The following is a 23023-nucleotide window of genomic DNA, read 5'->3' on the forward strand; positions in this document are numbered from 1 at the left end:
AAGTTGGTTAAACTTGTTCATTACTTTATTTTAGTTAATCTTAATTTTTATTATGATTTGGTCTTATGAATGGACTACAATTTTATACTCGGCTCTATTTTCGTTTAAGTTAATTTCTGATTACGTTCAGTGTGTTTTCAGATTTTGTTTGCATTTAGCTTTTGATTTTTGTGTTAAGCTTAATTTTGTGTTCAGTTTTAGTTATTTTGTAATTTCTTTTATTTTTGTATATACCACTGTCAATCACTTTATTTTTATTTCTATTGAATCTCATTTTGTTTTGTTTTACTTGGATTTACTTAATTTGTTCATATTATTATATAGTTTAGCTAACTTTCGGAGGCTCCCCGCTAGTACAGCGGTAAGTCTACGGATTTACAACGCTAAAATCAGGGATTCGATTCCCTTCTGTGGGCTCAGCGGATAGCCCGATGTGGCTTTGCTATACAAACACACACACGTATTTTTTAGCACAGATAGCCCTCGCGCAGCTTTGTGCGAAATTCCAACACAAACAGACTTTTGGAGATTGTATAATATTTCAGTAAAGTTATTGTATATCGCCTTGGTACAAGTACCATCAACATAGTCAAAGGAGTTAATTACAGATATTTTCGACCTTCATTGCAGAACAGGTGTCAGAACAATTAGTAAAGCTATCCTAATATACTTAAATAAATATGTATTATTTCTAAGATTCAAATTTGAGTTGGTAGTTCTTTTAAAGTGAAATATGTAATTTTCTTTTATCAGGGCCTTCCAAGATCTGGTGTTAAAGGTCAAATTCAGATAGTTTTTACTAAATGTTCGGACACCTGTTCTGCATCTTTGTAAAGTAGATATTTCAAATTTGTACTAATCCTCTATTTTGGAACTTATATACCACAATTATTGTCCTGTAAGTGTTATGTTTGTTTAGCTCTCTTTCTGTCTTATATTACTAAAGTAAAATTTGCTCCTTCCAGTTTCTCATAATTACACAGAAAATACAATTTTTTAATGCACAGAATAAATAACGTTAATACACTTACTTGCTTCGAGCAACCGCTGCTCATTAGAAATATATTGATAATTGGTCTTATATACACATAAATTGGATATCTAAGTTACATAATTCCATTATATATTAAAGCATCGGACATAATAAATTGTCTTGTTAACTATATATCAAAAAATTAGATACTATAAAAATTAAAATGTATAAATATATATACATATATACAACGTTTTTACTGTAATAAAATAGTATAAAATTATAACCACTTTGTTTGTTTGTTTTAGAATTTCGCACAAAGTTACTCGAGGACTATCTGTGCTAGCCGTCCCTAATTTAGCAGTGTAAGACTAGAGGGAAGGCAGCTAGTCATCACCACCCACCGCCAACTCTTGGGCTACTCTTTTACCAACAAAAAGTGGGATTGACCGTCACATTATAACGCCCCCACGGCTGAGAGGGCGAGCATGTTTGATGTGACCGGGATTCGAACCCGCGATCCTCAGATTACGAAGCGCACGCCTTAACGCGCTAGGCCATGCCAGGCCAAATTATAACCACAATCATTTTCAAATTTCTAACGTACAAAACAGGAAACTTGTTACATGCACTAAATAATGAGTGCTTATAACTTCAAATACTAAAACATCATATATCCGAAATTAAAATACATATAACAAATTATATAAATGTAATACACAATTCTTCATGTTGGAATTTTATCACTGATCTAAAACATCTAATGTCAGCAGCATATCTAGCAATACTCCACTTTCATATTACAAATAAATTGAATAATGCTCAAAGAATAAAATGTTATTTTTGGCATAGTGCCGTTAGCTGCCGTTCTTGCTAAGTTTCTGTGACGTTTATTGACCCTCTGTGAGCATTATTAACAGGAGAGTAAGATCGCGTAAAAAAACGGGTCAAGAGAAAAAGTTAGAAGACTGGAAGATATGAGAGTGAAGAATAAACCAAAATAAGTAAAATCATGCCAGTGTTTAACACAACTAGATTTCCTTACGTATTATTGACATAGTAATAAACCGAAAGTTGTTATATTTAAATTTGGTATGAGTCAGTTCCTGGTAGAAATACATACCTTAGTATAGTTAAAAGTAAAACGAAATGCAAGGATAGATCAATCATAATGTAGTGTTATAACAAATTGCTGTCAGAAGTGGTCAACAACAGCTTCCTTGCTTCTCTAAGCTCCAACCAATATTTTTACATTTAGTTGCATAACAATAGAATAAGTTTTAATTTCATTAATTGACTATCATCTACGAATTATTTGTTTTTCATTTGGTTCAAGAATTGCATTTAAACTGTGACATCTGCAGAAAAATAACCAACATTTGGCAAAGTCTAGTAACAAAATATGACATTACGGTTAATACTTAATTTATTCAAAAAACCAGGCACAAAGCTAAAGTCTATACTATGTGAAAACTACACTGACAAACACCACACCAACATTATTTATAAAATACAATGTGATAACTGCCACAACTTCTATATTGAAGAAACAAGTAGAAAGATGGAAACCAGATTCAAAGAACACAAAAAGTCACCTTCACACGTTTTCAAACACTGCAAATCAAATAAACACGACATAACCATAGAAAACACCCAAATACTAAATAAAGAAACAAACATAAATGCAAAATTAAAGAAGCTTTACTTGTATAACAACTCAAGCCCAAAATAAACCAATACAAAGGAACACCTTTATATCTATGTTAATAAATATAATCAAACATCTAAGCACGTCTTCTACATTCCCACACTCAGTTATTCAACCCCCTTCAAACATGTGGTCAGCTATTGGTTAGTTACCTCTTTCTTTCTTTGTAAACCTGACGATGGCCAAAGAAGGTCAAAACCTTCGCTCCTCTACATAAAAATTTTCTCAAGCAAAAAGATATATATTAAGCTGCCTTAAATGTTCGAGTTCAGAACTGTGGACATCTATCTTTAAGCACTTTAAAGTAATCAGTAGTATTACATACATGCTTAGTGCATTGTTGATTCTTACACTCAAGAATCTTCTGCAAATTTAGAGAATAGGCAGGGCTTTCACAATAAATATTTATCAATATAAGTTTCATACATTTCCTAATATATATTAAACTAAAACAAACATATGCATTAAAATAAATATGTAATATTAAATCTGTTACAGCTAGCCAAATGTTTGTTTCAATAGATAAGTATGCGTGGTAAGATGTGTTGATTATACTCATGGTTAATCACCTATATGATTACTTAAGTGTAAATATTAATTAATAACAACATTTTATAGCTACTTTCTAATTATTGACTAGTTTCAGCCAATCTTTCAACTTCTTATCTGCTGCTATCTTGAGTGGATTTCTGAGAATGATTATTTTTATTATAGTAATTACAGGGATTCAATTCTAGGTGTTCTTTGCAGAAGCTTGATGCTTCATTTGCTGACCTAGAATGTTCACCATTAGAATTTCTAAAACTAAGTAGTTAAATATTTTCAAGTGTGCTATCTAGATTTTTATGCTTGGGTGTAGAGCCTTCTTTTACCTTTCTTTTGTGTGTGTGTGATTTATGTCCTAAATATCTATATAATGTTTTATTCTACATTGATCCTTTAGGTGGTTTATTGTTTTAGTAATTGCAGTTGTATTGTGTTGTTTATATATTCTCTTCACATTTTTAGAGAGATCATTGATATAGTTGAATGTGGCTAAATATCTATAATTTTTATAGGTATTCTCATTATCTTCTTTATCAATTGATATATGATTAAACCAAAAATTTTACAGGAAAGATACCTCTTGAAGTCAAAAAGTATAAGCCTGTCTTTCTTTTCTGTTGACAAATCAGTTAATGGTCTGAGACTTCCCAAAGGTCAAATTCATAAATACTTTTTCTTATGAAAGATGTAATTTTATCGCACTTGGAAAACAAGTGGTACAGTATCTACATTTTTATATAAATTTTCAAAAATTGTATATTAGTGACCTGCAGAATGTTTCAATGCTTGTAACTTTGAACTAAATACTTTTCCCTGAACAATTAATATACAATTTTCTTAAAGAATAAAATTTGTTTCAGCCTTCAAATTCTCACCATAAATAAAAAAAAAATCACAGGTGTAACACTGACCCATGATACTACTGTAGTAATTTTTAAACTAAATACTTTTCCAAAGATAAATTTGTACATATTTTTTAAAGAAATGTTTAAATATACCACATATGATGTACCAGTAGTGTAGTCTCCTGATTTTCCACTCTGCAAAAGTTATATCTCATATAGAATAATGACTTGATGCTTCAATATATTTAACTTTTATACTTAGTACATTTCCAAGACCAAACTTGCATATATTTTTCTTAAGTAACATGCATGTCACTTCACTTATTTGTTGCAAAGTATTCAGATCATTGATAATATGTGCAAACAAATCTTATGTGCACTATAGAAATCACATATTTCAATGATTGCATTTTTGAAACTAAATATTTTTAGTAGTGCATACTCCCTAACTAAAATCCTGCATTAAAACATCATATTCATAGGGAATATAAAAATTGTAAGTTTTTTATTCTTAAGAAAATCGCCTTGCACTCAAACAAGTCTTGAGTCATACTGATTCTATAAATTCACATGTAGATCTTGAGTATAAATACTTTATCAAAAAATCTGATTTTTGTGTACAACAGATTTGAAATAATCACTTTGCAATATCTTAATAATAATAGTGGTAGGTGTACAAGAACAGCAGAAGAACCAAATAAAGTTTTTGATGCCTATGCATTATGTAATGTTATAATTGTTTTTGTATTAACATTTTTATTAAGTTAAATAAATTTTATAATTATCTTCGTGAAGAATAAGCTAAATCTATAAATCACCTGTATAGCAGTAATTATCATGGCTTTGTTTTTGTATGTTATCCTCCCTTATGCCGTTTAATTTTTATATAGAAACAAATTGCAACTAGTAATTTGTTCATTCCTCAAAGAAGAATAGAACATGCAATTGCAGTTGATTTTCTGAAATTTTATAAAACTTGACCAATTTAAAAGTTAACCGTGCACTTTCTTAATGTTACATATAGAATTAGTAATACACAACCTAATAAAGATGTTTTTTTAAAACAATTAAAACTTGCTTATGTCTTCAACAAAATTGATTAATCAAGTTCATAACTGTTTATGATCAGGATTTTAATTTAGCAATTGTAGAATAACATAAGTTTATATTTAGAGTTTGTTATTAATAGAGAACCTTTTTGATATTATTTTTCTTAACATTTTTTGTGTGTTTCATTTGTTATCAATAATGAAGACAGAATTCTATTGTAATAGAAATCTTATCAAGCATTTTTATAAACTGCATTGCTTTAGGGATACTATATATAGGATTTTTTTTTCAGGTGTGAAAGAAATTACCAATTTCTGATACATTGGACCTTAGTTTGACCTGTCATTGACTCAAGGATACTAATGAGAAAAATTATCACTCTGAACAATGGTGTTCAATTGCTTTTTTTGGCTGTTAGTACTGTACAGTTTTTAGCAGTTAACTGATGTCTCAGGTTGTGGGTTTTCTTGTAATATTCATGTACTTCCTAGCAAATGTAGCCTGTGCTCCAACTCTGCATTGTAATTGTCCTTAGAACATTAAAATGTTTGTGTCAAGTTTTATTTTTATCTAAAAAAAAAAGTCAAGAAGCTATAAGATGGAAATTTCTTCTGCCCTTTATTTATTTATAGTCTGTGTGTCATGAAAAATAATGACAAGATAATTACTTCATAACATTTTCAGCTGCAGCATAAAGGCTCATAGAATGGCATTGAGTTTTTGTCCTTTCAAGTACCAACTCTAAGCTCATAGCTCCTTTGTCTTGTGACTGATTTGGAATCTAATTACATTTTTGGATTGATGTATTTGGCCACACCCAAGGTCTCATAGGTTAATTTATTCTAATTCTGCCTAAAAGAATTTTGAGTGCAGTGGCTGTTGAAGACTCCCTCTTGTTATATTCCATTGAAAGCCAGTATGTTATTAAGTAATTAAGTCAATGTGCTAAAGTTTAATTTACAAAACTGGTTATTAATTATTAGCAAATTCAGAAGAAGAGCTTTAATAAATTTGATCATAATCTAAATTACATTTGTTGAACTACTTTTTCAGCATGACAGAGTTATAAGAGCTATCATGTTGATCAGAGATCATCATCATTCAGTTGTGGTTTCACTTTCTATTGTAAATATGTTCCAGTTTAGCCAGCAAAAATATTTTGTTGTCAACTTTTATAAAATGGAATCTTGATGGACATAATAGATTCTTCTTCAAAGGACATCTTAGGAAGAGACATTGAAACAAGAATTTGGTGCACACTTTGTGCTAAAATATAGTGAGATTATTTGAAAGGAAATTAAAGTATGCACTCAACAAGAGGTGAACAAGTATACTTCTGGCACTTGGCACTTAATTCTTAACAAAGTACACTGTCATTCACCATTTGTATTCAAAAATACACTACATTGCTTTAAGTATTTGTGTATCTTGTTTGAGTAATCATTTTTCAAATTTAGAAAGATATCCTTTCATTGTTTGTCATTACATATACAGTCTTTATTATCAACTGCCTGCATATTCCTTTGAAGTCAATATACTATAAACTGTTATATGAAAAAACTACTTTGGTTTAAAGGTACACTCAAGTGTTACCTTATAGGCCTATGTTTTTATGCAAATTATAAGCTTTTACACAAAGTGAAGAAAATATGGATTTTTCCCAAACAGATATTAGTGTGTTACACATTCATTGATTCAATTAGGCTTATTTTACATACAAATCGTCATCAACTTTGTTTGCATTTATAAGGTATAAGCTAAGGTCTAACTTGATATGCATTTTAACTGATTTCCAAGTTACTTATGAACTTTAGATTTGATTATTTATTAACTTTGTGTTAATTGAGCATAAACTAAAGAAATTAGATAACTTATTTTGTGACATTTATTATTTAAGCACAAATTTAAAAGTAATTAAATGTTTTTATGTTCTGTAGTATCTGTTCATTTAATATTTTGTAAATTGGTAGACCTATGCGTAGGTGTTTTTAGTCATTTTGTGTATTATCAATGACTTGGATTATCTTTTACATAGTATTATACTCCTGGATTAGAATATTAGTGTTGTTTTCTACACCCTTACTTTTTCTCTGTTTCAACCCTTGACTACCTGTTCCCTTAACCATCTTTTCCTTAAAACTTACTCCCTATTTCTTTTGGCCTATAGAATTCAGAGGCCTAACATATTCACCATTAACGTTTCATATACACTTTACCACCACATGTATGATCTCCTTTATTCAGATAGTTCTTTCTTAAAATATCAGTGGCTTGTGAGAGCAACTCTTCCTTTATGCTGATTTCCCTCCTCTCCATTTCACATTTATACTTACATTGAAGTCTAGATAGACATCTATGTCCATTTAATACTTTTTTCTATTATGTTCCCCACAGCTCCCTTCTGTAGATCTCACTCCTGATTAATCATTCTTATAACTCAGCTTCTCTGTGAAACCTTTCACCTTCTACCCTCATCGGTTGAATTGATCAACTTAAAAGGCTAACATATGCATCCCTCTCTCCTAATTCCCAACTTTTGTCCAGGCATTATCTCACCAGAATCAGCATCTTACCTTTTTCTGGCAGCTCATCTTCATTGTCCATTAGAAGAGATCATCCAATTGGGCATATGGTCTCCACCAAACACATTCATCTCCCATTGCTATCATAATGCAACAATTTCTTCTTCATATGGATATTTTGTTCCACCTGTTGACATTCTATACTTGATGGTTCAACTATGAATTGGTCAGTCTACTTCTCTCTTTTTCTGTCTCTCCCCTTTTCCCCTAAGAGCATGTCCTTTATAGATAGTGGTGAGTGGTACCTGTTAAAATATACTTGTTGGGTATTAGCCAAAATATTCATGTTGTGTGACTAATAACCATTAAAGTATAATATATATAATAAATAATAATAAAGTAAAATGGGTTAACTTTTCAGAATTGTGTAGTAATTTAGATAATAGTTTTTATACTAGTATTAGTATATGTAAACTATTTTTAAAAAGACTTATGAAATTAATCTTCCTAAAATAAAAGTATTAATTAATGTAATAAATAAATATAACTTTCAAAATGATCATGCAAAACACTTACTTGTACACATTATAAAATATCAATTAAATATTAATGATGTTTCAAGTTTTGAAAAAGAGAAACAGAAATTAAAACCTTCATATTTGATAATTAGTTTAGACATAAAATATTCAATGATTTACAGATTTCTAAAATCATTTGTCAATCTATAAACAATAATATTTTTCCTTGTAAAAACTTAAGACCTTCCATCAGCATTAAATAAGAAGTTCCAGTTGGTCCATTAATATATAATTACAAAAGTTTTTTAGCTAATTTAAATGTAAATGATGTTAATAATTTACCTTGAGAATGTGAAAATAGTTTATTTGTTGATACTTTTCATAAATGTATTACTACTGGTAATTTAGATATCATGAAAGACAAAGAATTAGGTGAAATAATCAAAAAAGATGCTAGATATAGAATAGCAATAAAATAAATGTAATAAAAACAATATTCTAAAATCTCTTGAAAAAATATTGATAAATATATTTAAAACTTAATTATATTACAACTTATCCACCTAGTTGGTTTTTAGAATGGAAATTATATAAACTTAAAAAATAAAAATAAAATTATCCCACATAAATTTTTAAAAATACCATACAGATTTGTCATTTCATTAGCTAAAAAATAAGATTCAAGAACTGCAAGAAAAATATGTCATAGTTCCTATTGATAAAGCTAACTGTAACATTGGTATAATTTGCAAAATATTCTATGCTTTAATTTTGATAAAAGAAATTAATTATACACAGACTTTTAACTTGTCAACTAATCCAAAGATACAGTAATTAATAATTTCATTAAAGCTTATCATAAACTTTCTTCTAAACATAATTGTTATGTAAATTTGCCATTTTTTATGCTGTTCCAAAATTACATAATTCTCCAATTAAATTTAGATTTATTTCCAATTCAATAAAAACTATTCTCAAACAACTGGCTATATTATTAAATAAATGACTCAATACTTTACTTGATAAAATAGAAAAGGCATATGTTTTGGATAATAAAAAATAATCAACCTACTTTAGAATGTCTAAGAAAGTGTGAGCAGTGAAATAGTATAGGTTTATGCATTTTGATCTGGATATTGTTTAGTGGTTAGTGTGCTGGACTGTGGATCAGAAGGTTTGCACTGTGATACTTGCTCTAGTAAAATAGCATTAAATATAAAATTAAGTAGTTTGAATGTTGATACATATAACTTATTTTAACTTAAGTACTCATACAACATGAGTTTTAAACAATGAGTCAAAGTTTGATAGTTGTTTGATAACCTCAGGTTTATGTAATATCAGAAGCAAAATTTCCACACTATAAACTTCCCTTTAGGCTTACCATATAGATCTTTTTACTGTGGACCCAATACAAATATCTTATGAAAAGTGTAAATAAATTCTTGCTTAACCAATTTGTATAAGGCCTTCAAACCATAATAGTTATTATTGTAACAAATGACTTAAGTAAGTTTGTTCTTACCAATATGATGTTTGTAATATCCCAGCCAAACTGAAGAGCTCTGGATTAAGTGAAACAAGCCATCAGCAATGGATATAGTAAGCATACTGTGATTGGAATACTGTTGTTATACACTCATTTGTTTCTTTAAAAACCCTTGAGGAAGTAAATAAAGACTGCACTACTAAAATGCAGTGGGTCTAATACTAATTTTGATTTGTGTTTTTTTTATTGTTTCTCTTGTCTAAACTGTATGCTTTGAGCAACTTCAACTTGGAAGTTTTTCATTATTTTGTTTCTTCCAGATGGGACTTAAAGAATAAAGGAACCAAATGTTATCAAGCCACTTATTGATAAAGCACTAAATTATGGTTATAGACTTATTGGTAAGATAAAAAAATATTTTTAAAATGACTTTGTATACATGAATTTTTATGGAAAGGCATAATATATTCATTCTTTTGTAATGTTTTTGTTACATCTCATCATAATACACAAAATAATATCACAGATGTAAAAGCCATACATAAAAATCAGTAAAATGAATAGCAAGGTTGTTTATGTTAGATCAAGAAGTCTTTATGTACCTGACATCCAATTGTCTAAGATACTACATAAAGCCTAGCATTCATATTAGATTTACAACTGGTGAAAGCTACTTCTAACATAGTAAGATTAAAGCTATGTATCATTGTAATTAAACATCTATTAAAATATACTAGCCACAACAATTAAAGAATAATTTGAGCTTATGACATCTTAAATATGTAAAAGCTAATCCATAAATATAAAATAATATCAGTCATCTCTCTCTCACTTTGCTCTTACAAAAATACAAATAACTGACTATTCAGCCTAAGCTGTCATTAGTCTTTTCACCTTTCAGATCATCAGATAGTTGTATGCAAATTAACAGAAGGGGTTGGGATAACTTAAAATGTTTCAAGTAGTGGTTTTGGCATAGCTAAAAGAAAACCATTATACATTATAATTATTGTAGTTGTTTTCAATTGAATTTTTTAACCTTTTACTTCAAAATTTCAATGAAGAATGTAGAATAGAAGTTTAAGAGTACATTGTCTTATTTCTGTAAATAACTTGTTTTGCTTGTATTTATATTTAAAAGGCCTTCAACTTAAAAAGATAATTTGAATGAACCCTTGTCCTAAATCAATTTCTTTAGCAATCACTGCTTGCCAGAAGCTCAATAAATTAATGTAATTGCTACACATAGGTTTAATCATATGATGAATAATTTTGTTAATGTGAATAAAACTGTTGTATTTAAATGTTTTTACTTTAGTATTTGTAATTTTATGTAAAATAGTAAGCAAATCAAAATATATCATGCTTCAGGTTTAGATTTTGTATGCAGTTAACTAGAATTTCAAGACAAAGACTTTATTATTTTACATCTTACTACTAGTTTCTAAAGTAAATCTTGCACTTAAGTGGAGGAGAAAAGTAATTTTCACTTTTTTTCATATGAAAACAGTAGGAAATATTTAAAAAAGTATTTAGTAGTTTCAAAATAATTCTTGCATATATACATCATGTAAATGGTTTAATAATTCCCAAGCATATGTTTGCACAAATGTTTTACTTACTTTTCAAATGCACTTCCATGTCCAGAAAAAGTGCAGAAATGTAAGATCTATTTATGTCTATGTTAGCAATTAAATTCAACTAAACTGGAATCAGGCAATCAATCACAGGAGGAAATATTTTATTAGAAAAAGTGTCATTGGACTCATGTAACTCATAAAATTCAGAAAATCAAGCATTACCAACTCACTAATCAACACTTTGTATTTATGATTATGATAGTGGTGAAAACATTTATACTTTTTCATGATATGATTAAATGGCAGTAAAAAGATCATAATTTAAACTTTTTTTGTGGCTTGTATAAATCTACCTACTACTCCATGCACAAATATTTGTGAATGATTACAGCAGACCATTCAAAATGTTATGCACAAATGTTTGCATTATGTGATGTATGTTGTACTCACACTAACACCATATGATGTTTACATCAGTTGAAGGGTTAAAATAAGGAACTTTAAAAATACTGAAAAATTTTATTTATATTAAACAGTGGTCTAACAACTGAGATATACTAGTACCTCAATTATCCATGACTTTTAGCCTTCCCTGAATTAGCGAGGATAATCAAGACACTGTTGCATATGTATTTGCTTTCACAGAAATGAGTATATGATAACAATCACATAATATCAACCACTTGATAGTACTGTCTTTGGTCTGCTTTTATTCTAAACACATGCTCCAATTGGTTGAACTGAGAGAAAGAAGAAAAACAAAATGGTATAAATTTTGTAACGTATTGTGCAGCTGCTGTGATTCGTTCTTGAAAAAACATGGAAGTACTAAATCTGTCATTAATATCTAGGTCCCAAAGAGTACAAAAATAGTTCCAGACTTCTAACAGTCCAGAACTCTTCTAGATTTGAGTTCTATTCAGCACAGTTCTATGCATGAATAAAATACGAATAAAACAAACTAGGTGCCATGATGAAATTTGTAGTTGCCATGGTGGCCTGGCATCCAGGATTTGTCGAAGCCTGCATTGTAATAATGTTTAAAAATTCCATAGGAATGGAATCAGTTCCAAAGCTAAATAGAACAGTTGGGTAATCAGGATCTTTGACTGTAATTTGATTATAATTGTGTCAGAGATACTGCCAAGTATTGATTGTTTGGATGAAATTATGAGTGTGTCAGCAGGGCTAAATGCTATGCTTAGGTTAATATGTAAAGATTAGCATTTCAGCTGGTTGGACATGTTGGATCGATTCAATGGTAGAGGGGAGCTTTTTAGAATGGATGATTTACACTTAAATACAGTAGGATCTGGCTTATTTGCAAGGGCTATTATTTCACCAAGGGAGTATTTAAACTAAGACTAGATAGTGGTGAGAGTGAGAATAAACTAAAGTTTAGAAAAATGTTGAGAAAAGTTTAGCATAGAAAATGAGTATAGAAGCAATTCTAAGGATAGGCTTAATTGTTACTGTTGTATAACTAAAAGTATAAGAAATAAAGTAGATACTTTAAGGAACTGGTAGGAATGGAGAATTTTGATATAATGGGAAAAACTGAAACATGGTTAAATGTAGATGATTCTGATTACAGATATTTTGTTGAAATACAGGGTTATAAGTTTATGATAACGAGAATACCCACTTGTAGAGAAAAATATACATGTAGAAACAGCTGGTACGGGAAGAGAAAGCTCTATATAGAGAAGCAAACGTTTTGACCTTCTTCGGTCATCATCAGGTTCACAAAGAAAAAAAGAGGTAAGTGACCACATATTTGAAGGCAGTTGTGTAAGTAAGTGTAGAGGGCGTGTTTAAACATTGGATTATATTTATTAATATAAGTATAAAAGTGTTCCTTTGTATTGGTTTATTTTGGGCTTGAGTTGTTGTATAAGTAAAGCTTCTTTAATTTTGCATTTATGTTTGTTTCTTTATTTAGTATTTGGGTGTTTTCTATGGTTATGTCGTGTTTATTTGATTTGCAGTGTTCGAAAACGTGTGATGGTGACTTTTTGTGTACTTTGAATCTGGTTTCCATTTTTCTACTTGTTTCTCCAATACAGAAGTCGTGGCAGTTATCACATTGTATTTTATAAATAATGTTAATGTGGTGTTTCTCAGTGTAGATTTTACATAGTATAGACCTTAGTTTTGTACCTGATTTTTGAATAAATTTGGTATTAACTGGAATGTCATATTTTGTTACTAGTTTTTGCCAAATGTTGGTTATTTTTCTGCTGATGTCAGGAATATATGTTATGCAGCAGTATATGGTTTTGTGATATTTTTTTTTAAATCATGGTGTATATTTGCTTTTGTTAGTTGATTTTGCTTTTTGTCTAGGTGTGTGCATATAATGTTTTCCATGGTTTGTGGAGGAAACTTATTGATGTTGATGAAGTATTGTTTTATTTTGTTTAATTCATTGTTAATTTTATCTGGTGAGCATAGTTTTATGGCTGTGTTTATTTGGTTTCTTAGTATGTTGAGTTTTTGTTTCGTTTCATGTGCTGAGTCCCAAGGAATGTATAGTCCAGTATGGGTGATTTTTAAGTGGATTTCTGTTTTAAACCGTATATCAGTTCTTATAATTTTGAGGTTAAGAAATGATATTTGATTGCTTCCTTCCTGTTCGCTCCTTTACATAGAGCTTTCTTTATCCATACCAGCTGCTTTTAAATGTATAGGGTTATAAGTTATTTAATTGGGTTAGAGTATCAAAGAGAGTGGAAGGAGTGATTTTATATATAAAAAGTGATTTACCCTGTTGAAGTTGAGGATATCAAAGATAATAGCATGAAAGTTAAATCAATTTGGGTTTCTGTTAGCAGATATGAATAGAAAAGGCTTTTAGTGGGAATTTGTTACAGACCACCAAATAATACTGATGAAATCAGTGAGAAATTTATGAATGAGATCATGATTTCAGTTGTTAATGGAATCATAATTATGGGTGATATTAATTTCAGGCATATAGACTGGAAAATTCTGGAGTCAAACCATGAAACAAAGGTTTTTGGAAATTGTTTAAGATGATTTTCTTTATCAGATGGTTAACTAATCTCTCAGAAACAATGCTGTTTAGATTTATTGTTAACTTCTAATGTAGAAATTGTTGAGAGGGTAGAAATTGGGGAACATCTGGGCCTAAGTGATCATTTTTTTATCAGGTTTATTGTTTTGCTGAATATGGAGATCAGAAGTAATGGTATTTTGGTTACAAATTTCAAAAAGCAAATTTTGAAGGGATGTGGCAAGAATTATTTCTTGTGATTTGAGCAGCTGCATTATTTGGAGACAAGGGTGTTTGTGAGTTGGACATTTCCATAATATGGAATGTTGTAAATAGGAGGTCTCAGGTGGTAAATTAGCTGTGCCCTTTTTACTTTATTATTGATTACAAAGTTTTAAAGTACATCAGAATTTCAATTGTTAAACATTTCTCATTTATTTTCTGTTTATTTTACTGTTAATAACTGAAGTAGAAACCTGAAAATAGAACAACAAATCACTGTTTGTGTCATCAGACTGTTTATATAACATTTTAACATGATACACTTTAGAGCAACAAAGTACAAGCACAAAGATAAGCCAACTTGACCCCTGTTTCAAGAACACAATTTGGAACTTAGCAAAATACCTTAAAGGCATTCAAAGATAACTGCTTGCTTTAGTACATGCCCATGATAGAGAATGAAACTCGAGACACTGCCTCAATCCAGATTATCAAGATGCCCATTACTGCAAAATTTATTCTGATTACTAATAATAGAAAAATAAAGAGACTACAAATGTCTGCACTTAATGACATGGTGCCTGTTGTATCAAGGTTCTGCTATATTCCTTATCTCAAACAGTTGGTAGATGGAAACAAGGTTGGACAATATGAGTGCATTAATTCTGATGTTAAGGAAAAATTGAGTAATTTAAAAAATAATAAGGCTCTGGATCAGATAATATTTCCCCAAGGGTTTAGAAAGAGGTTTAGGATTGGATATGCAAGAGATTTACAATTTTTTCAAAGTCCTTGAATGGTGGACAAGTAATAACAGATTAAAAAATAGATAATGTCACTCCTGTCTTCAAAATGTGGTAGTAGAGGTTTTCCCAGTAGTTATAGGCCTGTTACTCTTACATCAATAGTGGCAAAAATTTGAAAAATCCAATAAAAATGCTTTCCAGAGTTATTTAACAAAGTTTAGAATTTTATTAGATAGTCAGTGTGGTTTCATTAAGGGAAAATCTTGTCTTACAAATCATTTGATATTGTTTAAAAACATTACTGCTTATGTAGTTGAAGGTAAGAGTGTAGATATGATGTATCTGTATCTTCAGAAAGCCTTTGAGAATGTGCCTCATAAAAGGCTTGTAAAAGTTTGATCTGTTTAGGTGTATAGAGTGGCTGGATTGAAAAAAGCAGATGTTTGTTATAAATTTAAATAGAGCTCAATCAAACTGGATTAATATTACAAGTGTGGAATCTCAGGGCTTAGTCTTAGAACCTTTGCTCTTTTTGATTTATATCAATTATATTGATGAAGAAATGGTCAATAAATTACTTAAATTTGCTGATGGCATTAAAGTCTTGGGTGTTGCCTGCTGTGAAGAAGATGCTGCTGTTTTACAAAAGAATTTATATCATACAGTGAATTGAGCAAGCAAATAAATGGCAGATGGGTTTTAATTACAATAAATGCAAGATAATTTATGTGGATTATCAAAATTAAAATTAAAAGTATAATATGGATGGGAATAACCTTAACAGTGTCATGAAAGAAAGGAATTGTTGTGCAATGGTTGATCAGTCTCTTAAGCTATTCAAGGAATGTGCTGTTGTTAGTGGAAAGGGAAAAAAGAATTTGGGTTACAGCTACAGAAATATTGAATACAAGTCTAAAGAGGTTATGATTTCATTGTATGGGTTGCAAACTGGAGTATTGTTTTAGTCTTAAGCTTATTATTTTAAGAAGGTCATTGAATGGTTGGAAAGGGTTCAGAGGAGGGTTACTAGAATGGTGCCTGGGATTGAAGGGTTATGACATGAGGAGAGATTGAATCTTGAAATTCTTTTCTTTTGAAGAAAAGAAATATTACAGGGCATCTGACTGAAATATTTAAAATTGTGAAGGGAATTGATTTGTTGATGCATCATTTTTTTCATATTTCATCAAGCCAGTTTTATGTAAAGTGGAAGTAATAGGACTTTATGTCAACCAAACTTTCATGGTCAGTGTTTTTTAATCATAGTATCAGTCTGACTCTGTGTGGCTATTACTTTGACAAAATTTTAAATTCAGCTTACAAGAATTACTGTGGAGCATGTAAAAATTTTAAGAAAATAAAAATCTCACAATTTTGTGAAATCTCAGCAGGAACGACTATTAAAAGTTGCAGTAATCTTTTAAGCTCCAAACTGAATATAATGTAAATAAATAAGATATATGAATGTTTCTTTATATGTAGTTTTGTTTTAAATAATTTGTCTGAATTTGTATCTCTCACTGTGTGTGCATGATCATTTAGCATGTCTACAATTTGTAGTTATCCATGCGTTTTTTAAAACCTTGTTATTACATCTCTCATTGTGTGATATAACTTTGTAATCACTTATAGTTTATATAATTTTGTACAGTATTTTTAAGTATTCTTTGACTTTTGATTTATATTTATTTGAAATTATTTTGAGTATATTATGATTTGATAATGATATAGGTTTTTATATTCTACCTTTTTAGCAAATATTATGAAAATTAATCATTGACAGCTTGTTGAATCATTAATTATTTGCTGCATAAACAGGTACAGACAACGTATTTACATTCCTGAATATACTGATAAAAGGAGACAATTAGTAAATAATTACTTCCACAACAATATCACATGCTGTGTTTCATAACATTTGCTTATTTTTCCAGCTGCTAAGAATTTTTTTATGTTTAAGGATTTGATTCAGTACATCTTTTTTGTTTGCTTAGACACTGCTGCTGTGTATCAAAATGAGAAATACATTGGCAAAGTCTTCAAGATAAAATTAAACAAGGAGGACTGAAGCTAGAATATGTTTTTATCACAAGTAAACTTGGTAAGAATTAAACTTTATGATGATGTGTTTAGTTTGGATCCTTTCATCATTGAGTGATTTTGATAAAATTAAAATTTAACTAATTATTTTAATAATGTAAAACTTGTAAAAGATGTTCATTGGGCTCTCAAAAAAAATTCAAGCATATTGAAATAAGTTAGGGAATATTTACCTGAAAACAGTGTTCATACTATTTCAATAAGACAGACTAAAATCATACCAAAATGTGGTGTATTGCTGATCATATTTGAAAAATGGGTCAAACTTTCTAAAGTTCAGAATCCAAATGTTAAAATCATGATTGAAACATTTAATGAGATATGTAACAAATGTACTGTTTTAAAGTTATTGAAGTTAAAGTATATGTATGTCTTAACCCACTGACTACTGCATTCTTACAGTGCAAGGACATAAATCTCGTCAGTATTCATCACAAACATACAACGGGTAGATGGAATTGTTTGAAATATAAGAAATTTCCTAAAGACATGTAGTTTCAATACAAAAAACATGTTGACTTTCTCTACTGAAAATTTGTTATTTAATTATTTGCACTCAGACTCTGACTACTTCACATACAAGGTGATTTTCAAGTTAACTATGAAAACCCTTTTTTTTCATCTTAAAGTTTTCATGTTGCATTTTTGCATTTGCATAACCTCTAGAATCTCCTAAATGAGTATCAAAAGTTTTTCAGTGTAAATGTTTATATTTTTTGTTTTCTTACCTCAACTTTAAATGTGGCTATTATCATCAACATACATTGCAATGAAATGCTTAAAATTAACTAATTAATTAATAGAAATGTGTACATACATTTTAACTTTTTTGGGTTGGATAAGTAGTTTTATGTCTTTATGTTTTCACTTACAGTTTATTTTTAACTTTCATATCCTTTACCATTTATTATTCATTTCAGCAGATGTCCCTGGGGCACATAACAGTATTTTAGGCAGATATGTGCAATTCTTCTGAAAATATTCGGGCACTACATTGTATCATAAGCATCAAAACTTTGGAGTGAATGTATACTTATGGAAGAATTTGATTGCTTTCAAAATCTCAGTGGTTGTTTTACCTATGAATGAAATTTCCTAAAGTGAAAATGCAAAAGTTTCAGTCTTGCAGCACATATCTGATTTGTGTACAACTATTGGGGAGTACTTTCCTCCTCATTTAGAAAAATTACTGTAGATTTAAAATATCTTTGTTGACTCAGCAAATACCAATGATTTGCCTTTGAAAGTGAAAAAAACAGTTTATAGAAATTTCATCTGATTATACCCTAAAAACAAATTTTACTCCAGTATTAACTAGGTTATAATATGTTAGGGATATCTTTGGAAAGGAAAACAAGGGTTCATAAACACTGGCTTAAATAGTTCAATCATATGTGTAACATAATTTATAATCTAATACAACAGTGACTTACATGAAAGAAAATGTCATATAGGTAATGTTGGACATGAAGTCCCATAATACTCTTACCATTATAAAACTTTATCCTTAAAACATATGTATACTCATGAAGTAAAATTGATAGTTGCCTGTATTACTTATTGAAAGCATGACTTAAATGTAAATGTGTAAAAGAATGAAAAAATTAAAAATTCTATTGGTTTATACAGTTAATAGGACCTTGTAATCAAAAGAAAATTACTGCATTTGTGACAGGAATATTTCTTGTGTCTCAAACACATACAATGGTGCAGCTATATAGCTTGCACTCTATGTGAATTATCTTGTGTCTTCCAGTACAGTCACATTCCAACCTAATTTATTTACCAAATCTGATATGGTACATTACCTCCTTTTACATAAATAGCTACTTTCATTCAGTGCTGCTGCCCAAGCACAAAATATTCTATGCATGTCACAAGCCTTCTATCCTCCCTTGATTGGAGTTGACCTTTTCCACTGCATCATGTGTGCAAATCATGTGTCAACTTTCCATCAGTGAGGGTACAACATACTTTCATGTTGCACATGGCTATTCAATTCTACTGAACTATCACTTTTTGTTTGACGGTACTCGTGTTTTTCAGAGTTTTTTATTTATCTTGTAACAAAAAAGCCCAAATGTTAGTGCATCATTGCTTCTTGTGCTGTTATATGTGGCTAGTATTTGCTGGCACGTGTCTATTTGCTGGACAGCACTCTTTTGTGAATACTGTGGAATTACTTTCTCTCTGTTTAGATGATAAATATTTGTAGAAATTGAATTACTCAATAATACTGAAAATAATATATCTGGAATCTGAACTTTTATCATACAATAATATGTAAATGATTTCTGAGTGATAATTTGTTTTCATTTTACCAGCTTCTTTACAACAAGGTACTGACAAGTGTCATTCTGCAATTCTTTCTTCACTAAAGCATCTTCAAGTAGACTGCTTGGATATATATCTCATCCACTGGCCTGGAGCATCAGGAAAGCATCCTAATGATCCTCAGAAGAGAGTTCTTTGAAAAGAAATCTGGCAGAAAGTGGAGTCTTTTTATAGAGAAGGTAGAAGTTCTTGAAACAAATATAGTAATCTTATGTTAAATGTTGATATGTCTGACATGAAGCAACATTCTTATCTGGAAGTGTACCATATACAAACTACAAAGAAACTGTAAATGTAGAGATAAAGAAAAGTTTTTGATATAATTTTTTTGGCATATTCAAACACTTTTTACAAAATGGATTTCTAATTGTTTTTCAGGAATACTTTGCTACAACATTAGGAGTGAAAAACCCAACTCAACCACTTTTTTGGCATAGTAAAAGGTAATAATAAAGAGTCTATCTTTAATTGTGCCAATAAACATCAGATCTCGTGTTTTTTAACTGTTAATACATTTGTCAGTTTAACAGTTAGTGTTGGCAATCTCACCAGTAATTTTGTTCTTTGTCTTGATATTTAAAATGGAAATTTGTCCAACATCAAACATTCCTTAGGTCTTTGATTTTAACTTTAAATTCTCAATCTAAATGCTGTGTTTGTGCACTTGGAATAAATGAGTAAAAGCTGGGGCTCAAGTATTGTCATTCCAAATTTGGAATTATTGATTAGAGAAAAGGCAGCCAGCAGCATCCACAACCACATGGGCTTTGTTCAACTCTTTGAAATTAATAATGTGGTTGACTGCCATTTTTATAACCCTTTCACAGTTGATATTATGAAATATTTATGTTTGGTGGCATTATGTCTTGAACCATGCAACCTGTGCTCTGTAACCAGAAAACATTTATAAGTTTTTTTCAGTTTTAACAAAAGTACATTCTGTATCTCAATACTAGTTTTCATTTTCAAGATTTATTAAACAGACATGCACTGCCAACGTTCTTTATTTCCTTGTTGTATCTTATGTATGTAGTTGCATTTTGTACTTTTGACATCACATATTTTTCTATAGCTAAATTTAAAACTAAATGGCTTAAAGTAAAAACAAATATGTCAAGAAACACCAAATCATGAATACTAGCATACAATTTTGAAGTTTTCAATTTTATTTCACACTTTGCTAGTTAAGTTTTAAGTATTGTTATAATATAAATGTATAATAAAAAACTAATTTCTCTGTTATTGAAATTTGATTTAAAAGCACTGTTATGGCCTGAATCTGACAATTCACCTCATATATACTCTAAAGATGAACATACCCAAAGGTTAAAGAGTATCCAGTAATTCTTAGCTGTGTAAATATTTCCATTTTATTTTTGTATTGTATTCATTGAAGTATTATTACTAATGATTTATAAGGACAGTACTGTTTTCCAAGTGCTTTTCCTGCTCTTTCCATTTTACATCATTTATATCTGAATGAAATAAATATTTACAAAATGTCCAGATAATAAAGTGGTGTAGGAAGAAAATAAAAGATCAGGTAAATCATTTAATAAGTTTTTACTGCATGAAGAACCAAGTGGTGCAACAGCATGGTGCCCAATTTATTATTTTGGAATTACTTTCCCTTAGGTAAATGTAAAGCTGTTGGTGTTTCCAATTATATTATGATACAACTGCACATTTTTACCTTCTGTTTTGCAAGTAAGTTATGGATGTAAAATATTTTACTTGAAAAAATTTGTACCATGTTGTGTTTTTAAAGGGCTGGATATTTTACAGTAAGTTTCTGTGACCTGATTTCAGTGAATTTCAGTAACAGACAGACAGCACACAATCTACTTGTTTTGAAGTTATATATTTAAAACTCATCAGATGTGTGTACAAAATTCATTAGAGTATTAACTATCGCAATTATATCCAAAACTTCAACCCTTTTATAAGGCAGTATTATATAATAATCCTGAATTTCCCTGAGTGTGAGAAATGTAGCATATTTTCTCTAGGCATCCCCTCTTCTCTATTTTATTCACACCCCCTTCAATACCTAACATAAATTACTCACTATAAAATTATCATTGCTCAGACAAAGAATAATTTTTGTAGCCTTACAATTTGTTTGGTTACAGTGCCATCTTTTTTAACCTGAAAAATAGCCTAACAAGGTTGAAATGTTGTTTTGTACTGTATTTTAATTAAAGTTTTAATACCCTTACCGTCCATGTTATAAGTGTAAGGCAATATACGATAAATAAATGTAGTTTTCATATAAAAATATGAAGTCTTTTTAGAAAGAAAAAAAATGATTTATTTTGATATTTGTTTGGTTGTCACAAGATCAATTAAATTTACTAACCTTGTATCAAGCTAGAGTAGAGAAAGTAACAGATAAAATGTGAAGTTTTACCAAAAACAAATGTTTGAAATGTGTTTAGAAAGTTCTATTAGGCAAATTCAATTTGAGATGAAGAAAAGTATTTTTAATCTCAACATAAATATAACTTTGCACACAGACTAGTCAAAACAAATACTCAATATATTTGTGGGAAAATCTGTTTTTCTTGGTTTATTTAAAACACTTCATTAAACAAACAAATATTTTTATGTGTGAAAGATTTCAGTTGTTTACTGCAAGTCTGCCAAAATTTATGAAGATTTACTCACTATATTAAAATTACAAAGACTTAAAATGAGTACCAAAAATTCACATTATCAGTCCAATAAATCTAGCCCATGTTTAGAGAGTTAAATAATTGTCTCTTCCCCCCTCAAAATCTACACAAGTGGTTCAGTTACTTTAGAACATTCTTTTATGAAACAAAAGTCCTCTTCACTCATTTGTTGCAACACAACCTGCAGTTATTACCTTTTAAAAATGCACCTTTATACACACTTTATGGCTAAGATCATAATGCACCCAGTCTAAATTTAATTTTTCACTTTTTCTAACTTATGTCTCTCTGTATTTGCATGTATTTATAATCTGGGACAGAAAAATCTAGGCATATCTAACCTTTTAGTAGAAACAATATTGCACATAATGAGCAAAATTAGAATCTTTGAGTAAAATGATGTTAGCAATATTACAAAATTCTAGTACAACAGTAAAACTAAATACACATTGTACAACTTGCACAATGTTAGATAAACTTTTCATAACTGTTGCTTTTAATATAAGTATGAATTGAATAATCACTGAATATTAGCTCACTAAATAAATTTAATAACAATCTGCTAACAGTGGATTCTTGTGTATTATACAACCTCATAAATGTCTCAAAACCATGAAACTATCTATGCTCTAACTCTGAAAATACTTAATATTTCTTTATGAAATTTAGCAGGCTTTTAGTAAACATCACAAGTATTTT

General features: G+C 29.6%; 1 long non-coding RNA gene across 5 annotated transcripts; it reads left to right on the top strand.

Moving 5' to 3' along the window:
- The first annotated feature begins 1889 nt into the window (after positions 1–1889).
- Positions 1890–21927, top strand: LOC143252929 (uncharacterized). 5 transcript variants are annotated; one of them, XR_013029245.1, is made up of 7 exons: positions 1890–1977; positions 5415–9764; positions 9972–10052; positions 12845–12992; positions 17210–17316; positions 19640–19828; positions 20028–21927. It is a non-coding gene; the product is annotated as an uncharacterized LOC143252929 (long non-coding RNA). The 5 variants fall into 5 exon arrangements; XR_013029246.1 differs by lacking the exon at positions 12845–12992 and having other exon boundaries at positions 5415–5512; positions 9713–9764; XR_013029244.1 differs by lacking the exon at positions 12845–12992.
- The last annotated feature ends 1096 nt before the right edge of the window (positions 21928–23023 follow it).

This window comes from Tachypleus tridentatus, chromosome 6, assembly GCF_004210375.1.
Source record: "Tachypleus tridentatus isolate NWPU-2018 chromosome 6, ASM421037v1, whole genome shotgun sequence".
Lineage (NCBI taxonomy): Eukaryota > Metazoa > Arthropoda > Merostomata > Xiphosura > Limulidae > Tachypleus > Tachypleus tridentatus.